Source organism: Panthera tigris, chromosome E3 (assembly GCF_018350195.1).
Source record: "Panthera tigris isolate Pti1 chromosome E3, P.tigris_Pti1_mat1.1, whole genome shotgun sequence".
Taxonomy (NCBI): domain Eukaryota; kingdom Metazoa; phylum Chordata; class Mammalia; order Carnivora; family Felidae; genus Panthera; species Panthera tigris.
Window position 1 is genome coordinate 35,209,345 of NC_056675.1, and position 15,921 is coordinate 35,225,265.

The window sequence follows — 15,921 nt, forward strand, 5'->3', positions numbered from 1 at the left end:
ACTGTTAGAGGCAGGCATTTATTTAGTATTCCCTAGGGTACTGAAGACATATGGCCCTCGCCTTTATAATATACATGGTCTGGTGGAAGAGACATGTGGTACACGCCATGAAGATAAGTATAGAAAGTCAGCACCTGGAACAGAGAATCTTTTCCTAACTTGGAGAGCTAATTGGGGATATATCCCAAGAGAAGTGATGTCTGACCTGAGGAGGGTAGAATATAAGAGCCACCAGGGACTAGAATCGATACTGGGGATTATAACATCCTAGGCAGAGGAAATAGCACGTACAAATGTCCTGTGGCAGGAATATCATGCTTATTGCAGGGGCTAAGGAATATCTGCTCGGCTGGCCAGGAGAAGGTTGGGAGAGGGGGTACGGAAGCCAAAGGAACTGCTGGGTCCCGGCGAAGATGTTGACCTTCACCATTTACCATTTTTTTCTAAAGATCATTATGGCTACTAGGTGGGAGGCCACATGTTCATAAGGAGAACAAACTGCACTACAGCCAAGGAGAGAGGGGTCTTCTTTCAGACATCCCTGGAAGGTCTGGAAGGGCCTTAACAGGTTGAAAATATGAGGGTAACAGAGACAAGTCCCTGGAACCAGGCACAAGGAGATCTGATGCCTGCTATTGAAAATACTTCAAAGAATGAGAATGATCAAAAACAGGGTGAAGGTAATGAAACAGAGCTCCAGGGAGCTGCAGGGACTTCTCCAAGGTCACAGCGTCAAGAAATGCAGCCATCTTTCCACTGAAGTAAACAAGAGAGAAGAGTAAAAGGTGAGGCATATTTATATATGACTAGATGCGTGTGTGTGTGTGTGTGTGTGTGTGTGTGTGTGCGCGCGCACGCACACAGGTGTTCCACTCACGCAATGCTGATGCCATGAAAATGAGATTGACAAACAAACCCTATTTAGAAATTGTAATTTGGGAAGTAAGAACTGGGTCACCCTTGTCGGTTGGCCCAGGACCCAGGACACGGGCCTGAAGACAGCACCGGCTGCTTGGTGACCCAACAGCGTGTTGCCCTCCCAGTGGATGAGTCGTGAACAGGTGCTACCTCTGCGGGCCCCCTGGAACAGACAGCAGCCTCACAGGCAGCTGCCCTTTGGACACCCGTTACACGCAGGAAGGCGAGCATCCCTGGATGACCATCCACGGGCACCAAGGCAGGCAAAGGAGGCAGAATGCGTGTGGAGACGTGTTCTCCCAACTGCAGCAGCCCTCACCTGCAGATCTTCAAATCAATCTGGAAATTACCGCTCAAGCAGATGACACAAAGGTTTTGTTACACTAAACAGGATAAAGCAGAGAGGGAATCGGGCCCTTGGCAAACAGAGCTGGGAGTTGAAGACGCACGTCGTGTCTTGTGTTTACAGCTTTTCAGCTGAGTACTTAGTGTTTACTTTGGAATTAATCCAGGCCCATAAAATGAGTGATATATCAACACAGCAGAGGTACTTGCGCAACTATACATTAAAAGGTGATTCACTTCACGGTGAGACGCCACCTACAGCCCAGAGACTGGAAACAGGCATCATCCGGTGTCCCTAAAAAAGGCCCTCCCTGACATGAAACATGGGGTGGGGAGGTGGGGGGGCGGGACTAACACAGGAGAACAGCTAAGGTAACAGATTCTGTGGTTGGATCAGCCTTGCACAGAGCTCTGCTCTTGCCCCTTGGTCAGGACCGACTACGTAATTCTCAGGGCCAGTACGAAAGGAACACGTAGGGCCCCTTATACAATTAAAAATTTATTAAGAATACATAAATTCTTGGAATCATGAGGAATAATTAAAAAATTATTAGGGATTCCAAGCACAGCACGAGAGCACATGGAGGAACCCTCGTAGCATAGGTCTCTGTGAGACCGTATGGAGCACGTGCCCGAGAAACTGGCCCTGCCCTCGGTCAAAGGGATTCAGTTTGACATTTCCAAAATGGAGACGTTAACAGTAACGACTTAATGGGGTTATTGTAAGACTCAAAAGAGAGAATGAATCTTAAACTCCACACTGGTCCATAGTCTCAATATGCTTATTATTATTGGTTAAAGCGTGAATAAGATTTCTCATTCCATATCTGTGTAAATATTTAATATTTCCCACCAACAGTCCTGGGGTCTCTTAAATTAATTCTTGTGTAGAAAACAAGACTGGATAGAAAACAACACACATTCCAACGAGATGAAAGAGAATGAAGCTGTCAAAATATATCTGAAGATGAAGAGGGCTAAGTATCTAAGAAAAGCATGTTTGGGTGTTACAAAGGAATATACATATCTATATATTTAGCTAAAACCTAACCACTCGGTGTGTTGACGGGCTCAGAGTAGAGAATTTGCAGTTGAAATCTAACAGTTCCTAATGATGTTCCAGACCAGCTGTTTGATTGGAAGACACCTCCCCATTTCAGTTAAAAACCAAAATTGCCCCTTCTAAATCTTTGGCTTCAAGGAGGCAGAGACTATAATGTTCACTATCAATTTCCTAGTGCCCAGCCTTGTATCAGTCGCATAATTAGTGCCCCACAAATAGCTGCTGAATGAGTGACTGAACACACGAACAAAACATGGAGAGATGGGCTTTATTATGGGAAGAGCTGACCACATACAGTGCTGGTAGAAGGCCCTAGCCTGCACTCTACAACACTGGGGTCCCTGGTGTAACTGTCCTACACCCACCCTTATCCTGAGGACCTCCGTGGGACCCAGAAGGTCACAAGGCAGACCCAGAAAGAGAGAAAATACAGACTGGAAATTACATGTATTCATGGTAGGATTGTGTAGGGCAAAGACAGCTGGATCTAGGCTGAGGCCAAACCCATTCCTCTATCGTATCTTTCTCTAATTCCATCCAAATGTTTGCTATTACCCAGAGTTATAGATGGCATTTTGTCTTTTTAATTTCTTGATCCAGCCAGTTGATTTCCTATATCTCTGTATGGTTTGCCTTCAAATACCAATGCAGAGGGTCCAAAAGGTGACTTTAATTCACGCTTGCCCACATAAGTGGGGATTCTGTATTGTATGAATCCAGCTTGATCATATCTATAATAGGAAATAGTGTCAGGGGCAAAGGGTCAAGCAAGAGTTTAACTTAAAAGCTTGGGAGACTACCTTCCGGTGATATCACTGCATTTTAGGAGGTTTCAGCAAGACGCTGGTCACGGGGCTCCATCTGGGAGCAGCGGGTCTCCCCATGTCCCTCGTCAGCACTCTTGTCTTTTGGCCCTGATGATCCTTCTCCTTTGTCATTGACTGTGACTTTCTTCATCACGCTATTCCCCGCCGAGAAACGAACCCTTCCGTCTACTCCTTCTTTGTCAGGACGACTTCTGTCTTTCCTTGAAGACTGTTCAGGGACATTCGCTCTAGGAAGCTACTGTAAGGTTAAATTTCTGTGCTTCAAGATTCCCTCCAAGTGCTTGATACTTAAACGCATTAGTTCATATGACTTCTGCCTCATTAGCCTGTGAATTTCTCAAGGACAAAGATGCTGTCTTACAGGTATGCATCCCCGTGCTTTGAACCATGCGTGGCACAAAATGGATGTGTATGTCATGTTTATGAAGTCATATGCAGTACCCGTTTGGCAGAGTGGCTTTTGTCTTTCAAGAGCTCCTGATTGACTGCAGTATGAACACAATAACTCCTAGGGTGTTAGTTCCCAGTCCTAGGGCTATGCTGCTTACTACCCTCTAGTGGGTCACTATTCCTGAGTCATAATTCCTGATTGTGGTCTGCAGGAACCTGTATGGGCTATCCCTGCCTACATGCTCTTACTTGACTTGGGCCACTCTGTACCTCACCAGCTCCACTTGAGGACAATGATCTCTTATCCATCATACTCGCTAATGTCCTTTTACCACAGGTTTCTTGCACATGTCAATCTCACTGCGTGGAAGGCTATTCTCATCCCTCTTTAGCTGCTCAATCTCTTTGCACGCTGTGATGCCAATTCAATCATTAGTTTCTTCAGAAAGCCCTTCCTGACCAACCCAACTGCAACAAGCAGGATGTATCGCTCTTGCAATTTTACATTTATTTTCCGGATTATTTTATTCAGGTCTTTCCCTCCTTTAAGACAAAAAAAAAAATCTATATAATCCAAGATCATACATATTTTTGCTCATCTCTAGATCCTCAGCAATACAGAAAGTGCTCAGGACATTTCATTGAGTGAATAAGTAAATAAGGTGACCCACATCTTTCCACAGGTAAGATCCCAGGTCTGGGACATGGACTGTGCGTGTGTGTGTGTGTGTGTGTGTGTGTGTGTGTGTGTGTGTCTACAGGTAAGATCCCAGGTCTGGAACATGGACAATATATCTGTGTGTGTGTGTGTATGTGTGTGTGTGTGTGTGTGTGTTACTGGTAATAGAGTAATAGGAAAAACAAACATTTGCATCCCAATGACAGAGAACCAAGTTAACCTCATGGCAATATGGAACAACTGGCCATTCTAGGTAGGATGGGGACATGCCTGGCACCCTGTGTTAAGATCTTAGTGAAGTTCCCATCACTTACACGCTAATGTGGGCTGATTCATTCTCAAATGATACATTTTTGTATTTTTCATGGAAATTGTCAAGCTACATTGTTACCCTAAATAGAATATTACTAAAGTGCTTTAACCAAGCCAGCTGGAAGCCCTGGCATTTCATCCATATTGTTATTTATATACATATTTAGAGCTGCCACCTGCCTGTTACTTGGCTGTATCATAAAGCAGGGCTGTTCCCGTTTCATTACACTTTGACATTTTACTATAACTGTGTTGCTTCCCATTCCTTAGTTTCCAATTGCTCTACAGCCACTCTTGAATTATATTGCCTTGGTAATAGAATAAAAATCTTTCTCTGTGGTAGTACTAGTCTCTCTCTTTCTCTCTCTCTCTCTCTGTTCCTCCCCCGCCCCTCCCCGCCATACCCAGATGGTACAAAGCGTTGCTGGCACATGTAACAATTATAGCACAGCTTCTGCTGCTTAAATGAACCCCCACAAACCCCACTGAGTTAGATTAGATTAGGGAATTGGGAGGTGAGCAGGAAGGCTGGCCAGTGGTCTCAGCTGAAGCCGATGCCTATTTGGTTGTGCCTCTGTGAGATGGGAAATAAATGTTTCCTGCCCCAGAATGGTGCTGGGAGCCCCGACCTCAGAACGAGAATACAGGAAGGAAAGCCAACAACTCAATTAAAGGAAGGGAGGTTTAATTTCAAAATGGTAGCACAGTCCAATCTAACATAATATTTGCAGCTCACTCAGTGTTTAAGAGCTGGATTTCAAGAGCAAGGGGAGAGAATGAGTTTGGGGATCCCCTCCACCCTTGTGCATGAGTTAGTGTACCACAGTCTTAGGCATAAGATGCATAGAAAAGCCGGCCCACCCGAGTGAACTTCTCCACTGCCTCAGACAACCAGGTTGAGGGAACAGGGCTTTCTCTTATGTTCAATTTCCTGAACTATTTCAGTTAAAAGAAAGGACTTCTTTTGCAATCATTGCAAGAAGCATGCTGTCAAGACATCCCCTGCCGGATTTGCACAGAGTAAGCACACAATAAAAACTCCTAGAAGTGAGTAGAATTGAGTCTACTTTGAATACAGAAGGTCCCATTCAAAAGCCTCCCTAGAAGTCCTAGACGTCTGGTATCCCCCACTTAATGTGTGTTTCCCCATCCCCCAGGAAGCTGGCTGCGCTCAGTGTAATTCTCCTCCTCCAAAGTAGTAACCATCAGTCAGCCTGTCCTTCCTGGCGGGTCAGTATCCTCCTTGTTGCTCAGGGACTCCCAGCTGCCTCTGAGTTTACGACTCAGAGGCAAAGCCCAGGTCTTATCTCATCAGAGCGGTAATTGAAGGAGGCAGTCGCCTTTTTGTGTCACAGGGAAAGGACTCTTCAGTGGCTGGCCTTTGAGCTACCAAACCACACTCTAAATTCTTGCCCTGCAATCCACCTGCTCCCTGCTCTCTCACTGCTCATGCTGGACTCCAGATCCCTGAATCTACTGCTGTCACTCAGCCTCATAAATGTCTAGCTGGACCTCCAGGTTCTGCCCCCAAAACTCACTTCAGCAGCCCAAAGACCTAATCGTTAACATCTGTGCCTGGCACCCAGTAGGCAATTAATAGATGCCAATGCCCTTCTCTCTACTTGAAAGGCACAAGAAGTGAAAAAGGAGAGAATGTGGCCATGAGCAGTCAAGTCCCAAACATGCCAGAAACTCCCTTTTTCGTCTTAAGAAACTTACCCGGGGTTAATATGGACTGAATGTGTGCATCCCCTTGCAAACTCATGTGTCCAAACCTAACTCTAGAGGTGACAATGTTCAGAGGTGAAGCTTCTGGGGGGGGGGGGGGTCATGAAAGTGGAGCCCTAATGAATGGGATTGGACCTTCATAGAAGAGTCCAAGAGAGTGCCCTGACCCCCTGTGCCGTGAGAAGGGTGTGGTAAAAACACAAAAAGACACGATGAACTAGGAAGCAGTCCTCACCAGGAGCCGAATCGGCCGGCACCCCAATCAAGGACTTCTGAGCCTCCAGCATCGCAAGAAACAAATGCCTTGTTCACAAGCTGCCCAGACTATGGTGCTGTGTCACAGCAGCCCAGATACACTGAGACAGGCTCCCTGGGCCATCATTTCTTCATCTGTAACCCGAGGGGGATTATCTTCTAGTTCTTACAGCCAGCTTTATTCTCTACAGTACCTTCTGTTTGAATGTGCTCTTTTTTTTTTTAATATATGAAATTTATTGTCAAATTGGTTTCCATACAACACCCAGTGCTCATCTCAAAAGGTGTCCTCCTCAATACCCATCACCCACCCTCCCCTCCCTCCCACCCCCCATCAACCCTCAGTTTGTTCTCAGTTTTTAACAGTCTCTTATGCTTTGGCTCTCTAGAGTGAACGTGCTCTTTGCACAGCTCTCCTTTTATTCATGCTTTAGACTGGTGCCTCCCTTCCTTCTTCCCTCCCTCCCTCACTTCCTTTTCTTCCTTCCCTCCTCCCTTCCTTCCTTCTTCCTTTCCTTTCCTTTTTCCTTTCCTTTCCTTTCCTTCCTTCCTTCTTCCTTTTCTTCCTTCTTCTTTTCCTTCCTCCCTTCTTCCTTTCCTTTCCTTTCCTTTCCTTTCCTTTCCTTTCCTTTCCTTTCCTTTCCTTTCCTTTCCTTCCTCTTTCCCGCCCTCCCTTCCTTCTTCTCCCTTCCCTCCCTCCCTCCCTTCCTTCCCTGCCTTCCTTCTTCCCCCCTTCTCCCCTTCCCTCCCTGCCTCCCTTCCCTTTCCTTCCTTCCTTCTCTCCCTTCATTGCTTCTTCCCCCTTCCCTCCTCCCTTCCTTCCTTCTTCCTTTCCTTTCCTTTCCTTTCCTTTCCTTTCCTTTCCTTTCCTTTCCTTTCCTTTCCTTCCTCTTTCCCGCCCTCCCTTCCCTCTTCTCCCTTCCCTCCCTCCCTCCCTTCCTTCTTCCTTTCCTTTCCTTTTTCCTTTCCTTTCCTTTCCTTTCCTTTCCTTTCCTTTCCTTTCCTTTCCTTTCCTTCCTCTTTCCCGCCCTCCCTTCCCTCTTCTCCCTTCCCTCCCTCCCTCCCTTCCTTCTTCCTTTCCTTTCCTTTTTCCTTTCCTTTCCTTTCCTTTCCTTTCCTTTCCTTTCCTTTCCTTTCCTTTCCTTCCTCTTTCCCACCCTCCCTTCCCTCTTCTCCCTTCCCTCCCTCCCTCCCTTCCTTCTTCCTTTCCTTTCCTTTTTCCTTTCCTTTCCTTTCCTTTCCTTTCCTTTCCTTTCCTTTCCTTTCCTTCCTCTTTCCCGCCCTCCCTTCCCTCTTCTCCCTTCCCTCCCTCCCTCCCTTCCTTCCCTGCCTTCCTTCTTCCCCCCTTCTCCCCTTCCCTCCCTGCCTCCCTTCCCTTTCCTTCCTTCCTTCTCTCCCTTCATTGCTTCTTCCCCCCTTCCCTCCTCCCTTCCTTCCTTCTTCCTTTCCTTTCCTTTTTCCTTTCCTTTCCTTTTTCCTTTCCTTTCCTTTTTCCTTTCCTTTCCTTTCCTTTCCTTTCCTTTCCTTTCCTTTCCTTTCCTTTCCTTTCCTTTCCTTTCCTTCCTCTTTCCCGCCCTCCCTTCCCTCTTCTCCCTTCCCTCCCTCCCTCCCTTCCTTCCCTGCCTTCCTTCTTCCCCCCTTCTCCCCTTCCCTCCCTGCCTCCCTTCCCTTTCCTTCCTTCCTTCTCTCCCTTCATTGCTTCTTCCCCCCTTCCCTCCTCCCTTCCTTCCTTCTTCCTTTCCTTTCCTTTTTCCTTTCCTTTCCTTTTTCCTTTCCTTTCCTTTTTCCTTTCCTTTCCTTTCCTTTCCTTTCCTTTCCTTTCCTTTCCTTTCCTTTCCTTTCCTTTCCTTTCCTTTCCTTTCCTTTCCTTCCTCTTTCCCGCCCTCCCTTCCCTCTTCTCCCTTCCCTCCCTCCCTCCCTTCCTTCCCTGCCTTCCTTCTTCCCCCCTTCTCCCCTTCCCTCCCTGCCTCCCTTCCCTTTCCTTCCTTCCTTCTCTCCCTTCATTGCTTCTTCCCCCCTTCCCTCCCTCCCTCCCTTCCTTCTTTCTCCCCCTCCCCATTTTTGACAGCATGCTCAGGGTTCTCCAATCACGATAATCACTGCTGTCAGATTTTCCTCTTCCATCTTTCAGCTAATTAACAAGCAACTAAGACTATAGTGTCTGAAGTCCACACCCAGAAAAGGTCCAGGGAGACTGGTCCCAAATGCCCCTGTGGCATCCTTCTCTCCACTCTGACACTGCACGTCCCCTGCATGGGGGCCAGAGATATCGTCCTCTATTTCTCCCCGCTCTTGTGGCTTAATATCCTACTTGCCTTTTCAAATTCCTTCAAACTCCTTCCATCTCAGACCCACAGTCTTAGATGTCATCGGAACAAACCCCCAAGCATTTGTCTTTATGGCATAGGCTCTGTTTCCTCAGCCAAAAGCATCTGTTCAACATATCATCATTGAGGACAGACTACATACCAGCCACTGTTCTAGGCACAGAGGGTACACAGACCTGAATCTGGTAGAGGTTTGGAGTCTCCTGAGGGGGAGGTGACAACATCGTGATAAACAAGTAAATACATAAGTAAGGAAATTTCGGAACACAGCGAAACTACAACATAGGGCAATGGGCCAGACCATGACTCAGGGACCCAGGTCCAAGTGTCCCTTGGCAAGGGGCACCATGAGTGAAACACACATGACAATGAAGAAGGACTCGCTCCTTGTAAGATCTGAGTGAAGAGCGCTCCAGGCAACAAAAGTGCAAAGACCCACAGGCAGGTGGGAACAAGGAATCAAAAGACAACCCCACCAACTGGTCCCTCCTACGATCTTAAGAGCAAGTGGAGAGGATCTATATATGATTCCAGAAATATGGCATTTCAGAAAGACAGCATTTTCCCCAGAGCACAGAAGTTCATGACTTCTCTGTTATGACTTCTATAACAGCTTTCTGAGCACTGAGCAAAGGAAGACAGAATGGTGAGTCTCCACATCTCAAGATTATTTTTATTTTTTGAAATTATTTTTTAATTTATTTTTGAGAGAGAGAGAGACAGAGAGAGAGAGAGACAGGGAGAGACAGACAGACAGACAGAGAGCACAAGTGGGAAAGGAGCAGAGAAAGACAGAGATACAGAATGCAAAGCAGGCTCCAGGCTCTGAGCTGTCACCACAGAGCCCGACACAGGGCTTGAACTCATGGACTGCGAGATCATGACCTGAGCTAAAGTCAGATGCTTAGCCAACTGAGCCACCCAGGCACCACACTTTTCTTTTTTAAATGTGAAAATATTTTCTTCTCCCAGTTCACCTTAGATCATCTTCCCAAATGTTTGGCTCAGGATTCTCCTGGCTCAGGGGATTTACCAAAATTTTATGGAAGAGGACTGGCCAATAAACATCCCTTTCGCTGTCTTATCCCTCCCTCTGTTTTCTGATTAATATCTCATGCATCCTCCACTTTGGGCTTTCCACACTGTACAATCACCTCCCGCTCACTGAGCTATGTGACATCCTTCCCACACCTCTTAAGCCCCCTTTTTCCAGTCTAAGAACTGACACAGGAAACCAGTTCTAGCCAGTATTAGAAAGCCTGGGAAGACAATCCATCTTTTAAGTCAACTCCTTGAGTTTTTGGTGGATTCTAAGTTCATCCATCTCCTTTCACTGCCCCTCCCCCCCCCATTCACCACCTTTACGTGCTATACTGGGTTGAAGACTATCCTCCCAGACACTCATATCCACCTAGAACCTCAGTGTGTGACCTTATTTGAAAACAGGGTCTTTGTAGATGTTGCTAAGATGAAATCATACTGGATTAGGGTGGGCTCTAAACCCAAGGCCTAGTGTCCTTATAAGAGGCCACAAAGAGAAGGAGGAAGGCTATGCGAAGATGCATTAATACAGTGACAGGCCAAAGGACCCCGAGGATTGTCAGCAGCCACCACAAGAAGCTAGGAAAGAAGCCCAGCACATATTCTCCCTCAGAGCTCTCAGACAGAGTAGATCCTATGCACACCTTGGTTTTAGACTTCTAGCTTCCAGAACTGAGAGAGAACACACTTCTGGTGTTCTAAGCCACCCTGATTGTAGTAATTTGCTGTGGCACCCCAAGGAAACTACTTCACGTGGCTACATCCATACATCCTTTAATTCTTAGGTAAATGTCCCATCTTAAGAGTGGCCTTCAGTGACCTTGAGAGCTGGAGTCTTCAAACTTTCATGTGCCTCAGAATCCTGGGGGTGGGCGGTTCTTAAAGATGGAAACCTCTTTAAGGTCTGCCTACCCTCTGCAAGCCAACCCCAGAGATTGGAATTTGGCAGTTCCAAAGAGGCCAGACCTACATGTCTAACAAGCTGCCTGAAGGGAACCAACCCAGGTAGTCAATAAAACGTATGCTGAGAAATCTGCTGTAAATCATGTCAATTCAACTACATTCCCTTCTTGCTTCCCCTAAGCACTATGACCTTGAACCAGTGTATTGAACTGTCATTAGACTTGACTGTTAACCAATATTTATTATTGTTAATGCAGGAGGAGGGCAGTGAGAAGATTCGTCCAACTGAGGCAGAGGGTCACAGTGAGGAAAGGCAGGAGATCCAAAGTGGGGTGTGAAGCACACTTCATGACCACCTCAGATAATTAGCTTCCTTACTGCAAAATTTCATTTGGAAACACAGCTCAGATAAACACAGAGCTGAAGCCTCAGAGAGCATCACTTATGGCTGAGTGTTTCCAAGGCCACACCTCACTTTTCTATACCGGGCTCCTGAATTGTGTGTATCTCACATTTTATAAAACCCAGATCCTCCTCTTCTGGGGAAACATGAAGAGGTGAGTTTAGGGGAGTTGAGGGGAGGGCTTTGATTACTGGGTTAAGAATTCTGGAGTTCCCGGAGTTTGTTCATGTGATTGCCTGAGAGGGAGCTACTGGGTTTCTGGCATAAGGCAAGACAAGCTCAGGCCTGGACTGATGGACCTGGGTAGCACTCAGCAGCCTGGGAAAAGACTCATTTGGGAGGATGCTCAGATTACATGTGTACACTGCTTAGTATGTGCTTGAAATACAATAAATGTCAATCTTCACTCCCCAACTCAGAGTTCAACTACCAGCAAATGTGGGCCCTTAACTCACACCATTTGGGGAGAACCTGATGAGAACCTCTAGTCCAGTTATACGAGGAAAACATGGGCTCCTCTGCTGTATGCCTCTCGATTGTCTGAAACTAAGACCACACAATTGTCCAAGGGCAGCTTCGATGAAGTGACTTCTAAGTTTACAAACTCAAGTGACAAGCAACTCATTCACAGAGAGAGGGGGACAAAAGTCTTTTTTCCTCTAAATTCTCAAGGGTCTAGGGAGACTCAAAAGCTGGGCAAACATGTCCCAAAGAGCTGCTGGTTACTAAAGCCCAATTTGTCAATGGCAATTCTGTCTCCTTCTCTACTGTTAATTAGTCATTTCACACAGCATCTTTGACAAGGAGTTAAGTCCCAGTTAACCCAGATTTCAGACAAGATGGAGTAGCAAAGGAGGAAAGTAAGACCACACTATAAAATTGTTGGCCCGGCTGAGATTAGAAGCAGAAGACTCCTGAGGCTTGGGATGGCCTTGTTTCAGCAAGGAAAGGACAGCTGTAGGAAGGAAAACCAAGCTTAACAGCTTAGTAATTCAGTAAACTAAAGCAGAAAATACCCACCCCATTCGAGGGTATTCATTCCACGAGAGTGGTTATTAAACGACATCCACTGAGTGAGGACTTGGATAAAATGCTGAAAGAATATTTGTAGTTGTATACTAGCTACTGTTTGAGCATGACTCTTTGGGCATCTTCAGAAGTCACCTCACGTGCAAGGACAGAGAAAATAACTATGGTAGGAGGTCTCATCATATTCTGAATTTCTCAGCGACCAGAGGGAAACAACCTGTGTGTTCTGAGAAGGGCTCCATGGGGATGGGCTTGCTGGGGAGAAGACGTTTTACATTCTGAATCAGATGGCCACGACCTCATATGATTTATGGACCTGTCCCTACTATTTGATGATGTATCAAATGCATCTTGAGAAGTTCATTTGATGACCCTCTTTAACTCTTAAAAGCTTGTCCTAATTATGCAGATCTGGGGCAAATACTGTGATTCTTGCTTTCATTTCCTCTAATGGAACTAGTATGTGGAGAGTTCAGGGGCCCCTGGGCCTCCAGGTTGATGAGGGAGGAGAAGTGGAGGACTTTGTTGCTAACAGGTAAGGTCACAAGAGGACTGATCCATACTGAAGCACATGTCATCAATTTTTCCCCATTATCCATTTTCCTTCCACTGTTTATAATATTCCTACCGATACAGGTACTAATACCAACATCTTTAATACATTTAAGCCTTGTTAACCACTAGGAACTATGCTCAACCTCTGCAAGGCACTAGCCTTTTCCTACCCAGCACATTCCTCCAAGCCAGCACCAGCATCCACCATTGATAAGACAGCATTTCTCTGGGCAATATATAATTGTATTCATTTTTATTCGTCAAAGAAAAACTTCAAAGTCAGGCTCTGCAATGGAGTTGGAAAAAGTTGTTCATGTGACACATCATGATTATGGGTTTGCTGAGACTCAGAAATGACAGTAAACTTTTATGGGTAGTGTGACAGGTAATTTCATGTGTCAGGTTGACTAGGCCAAGGGTGCCCAGATTAAGCATAGTATCTGGGTGTGTCTGTGAGGGTGTTTCTGGATGAGATGAGCATTGAAGTTGGTGGGCACCGTCCAATCCATCGTGGGTCAGAACAGAACAAAAAGGCTAAGGAAGGAAGGATTCATCCCCTGCCTGCCTACTTGAGCTGGGACATTTCATCTCATCTCCTCGTGACCTTGGACTGAGATTTATACCATTGGCTTCCCTTGCTCTCAGGCCCTCAGGCTAGGATGGGAATTGCACTGACAGGCTTTCCTGGGTCACCAGCTCGCAGTCTGTGGGACTTCTCAGCCTCTATAATCTTGTGAGCTAATTCCATATAACCACATATCCACCATTGGCCTGGGTTCTTTGGAGAACGCTGACTAATACAGGTAGTGGTACTACTATCTGACTATCTTCACTTGCCCCAGAACCTTCAAATACAGGCCAGGATGAGGAAAGAGCGAGAGGCCCAGGCTGGCCGACCAGAAGCTGGTCAGAGACATCTTGCAGAACATCTTCATTATTTATAGCCACTGCCTTTGTGTTTCATTTGTCCACAGGTCTTAAAGACTCAGACTCTGTCATCTGTTCCCAATATGTCCACTGGCATCCCTTACTAGAGCCCTTTCTTTAGACTCTACAATCTCGTAACTAACTTTTGAAGATGTACATCTCCTTAAAAAAATGACCCTGCCCCAATCCGATGGACTCTATACCCGGCAGACCACACCCACCGTGGTAAGTTTACCATTTCCCAAAAAGTCAAGACATAAGGAATTACAAGGGCAAGCTCCTGGGAAGGTGGACATTTCCATAAGACTTACAACTGAAGACATGTGTGACTATAATCTGAAATAATAACCCTAGCCAATGTTGGTTAAGTTTGATGTGGTTCATCGAACGTTTTGCATACAAATAGTCTTGTTTGACTTAAATACATATTATATTAACACATCTAACTTAAAACAACCACAGAAAACAATTCCAACTATTCCCTGATAGACAAACTGGAAGTATTCTCTTGAAGATAAATATGTATAGCTTTTGTTTCAACCGGAGAAAGGATGCCTAAGGCAACAAAGGAATATGAAAACAGCAATGTCTTATTGAAGGCAGTTCGGAAGCCAACATTTTCACCCCATGCACATCACTAACTAGTTACAAGGTCTTAGACAAGCCAGTTCACCTCTCTGCACATCAGGTTCCTTGTATTAAATTGGGGCAATAGATCTCTCCTGGTTCATTCTCAGGGTTTTTAGAGAGATTCAAACAAGACCCCACACGTGAAATACTTTTGAGTTGGTGAAGTACCGCCCCTCAAAACTGGATGTATACAGAAGTAGAAGGCACATTTTATGACCCTTAAACGTGATTAATGGAAAGGCTTTGAAAAACAGGTGTAAGAGAGCTACAGAAAGGTAAGGTGGGGGTGGCTTTATACAAGACAGGCTGCTGGATTTCATGCCTGGCCAAACTCAAGGGCCTTAGCCTGCCTACCAGTCAGATGCCAGACTGAAACCTTACAGGGAGATGAGAAGGAAGAGATGGGGGTTGGGGGGAAGCTCTTGAAGCCACAGCTTATTAAATCAATTACATGATTAATGTGAAAGAGTGTGTGTGAGCTGGAAGGAGGAGACAGTAGTTCGCTCAGTGCAGTAAAGGCCGCTGATCAAGCATTTTTTGTAACCTTTTAAGCCACCAAGAAAATTGCCTCTTGGTGGATGAATCAAACCGGAGAAATATATTTGTTGGCAGCTTTTCATATTAAAAAAAAAAAAGGTGGGAGTATATGAAATCTCCTGTACTGCTCAATCCCAGAATTGACAAATATTAGAACATTAGAAACATCTCCATGGGAATCAAGAGTGACGTTTTATCCTTGGTTAGAGTTTCCTCGTGGAGCAGAAGGATAAAGTCTTATGATTTTGATAGGAATGGGGCTGCCCCACAGAAGAAAGGAAGCTGACTCAAGGGTTGAATGGAATTCTCTTCCCAGCACACCATGGGAGACACGCGCAAACCTCCCAGAGAAGTGTAAATTCCATGAAAGCTCGTTAGGAACAGGCAATGACTCAAGTTCCATGAAAGCTTGTTAAGAACAGGCAATGACTCAAGTCATTTGTTTGATGGAGTTTGAAGATGAATTCTTGGAGGGCCATGGGCCACGTCCTGAATCAGGAAACAAACAAACAAACAAACAAACAAAAACTCATGGAGGGGCCCCAACCAAATTAGCTGATCTGGTGAGTGACTACAGCAGGCTGAGGCCAGGGTTTCCATTAGCAACCAGGTCTTTCCCGTTCTGGTTGACAAGATGGACAACCATCCACCCTCGTAAAAGATTCATGACCCAACTTTGCACTCTCTACTGCTTGCTTTCTCATAAAACCAGTGCAAATCCTATCAAAAATTTAGCAGAATCCCTGCCTCATCTGTTTAGGCCTGAAGCTAGTTGCAGGGACAACTCATTAGGGACAGGCTCATTAAAACCAGCCCTTGGGCAAAAGCAGTTTGCGGGCCTCCTCATTTTCATTCGCTCTCACCTCCCTGCCTAACCTCCGTGAGCCCTCAGACACAGGGCTTCTAATGATTTTGTACAGTGTGCAGGTCTGTTCGAGGAGGCGCAGGGCCCAGGGTTCGACAAATACTGCTCCTTATGTCTGCCAAAGATAATCTGCGTCTTCTCCTTTGTGTGCTTTGGCGGGGGGGGGGGGGGGGGGAGGGCTGTGCTG

The 15,921-nt window shown here is 45.9% G+C and overlaps 1 protein-coding gene and 1 long non-coding RNA gene across 18 annotated transcripts in view; one reads left to right on the forward strand and one right to left on the reverse strand.

Moving 5' to 3' along the window:
• RBFOX1 (RNA binding fox-1 homolog 1) overlaps nt 1-15,921 on the reverse strand; it is a 1,530,248-nt gene that overhangs the window by 235,023 nt on the left and 1,279,304 nt on the right. The gene's annotated exons all lie outside the window — the stretch shown is intronic.
• Nucleotides 3,806-5,562, forward strand: LOC122234533. The gene is made up of 3 exons (XR_006212302.1): nt 3,806-3,880; nt 4,149-4,226; nt 5,480-5,562. It is a non-coding gene; the product is annotated as an uncharacterized LOC122234533 (long non-coding RNA).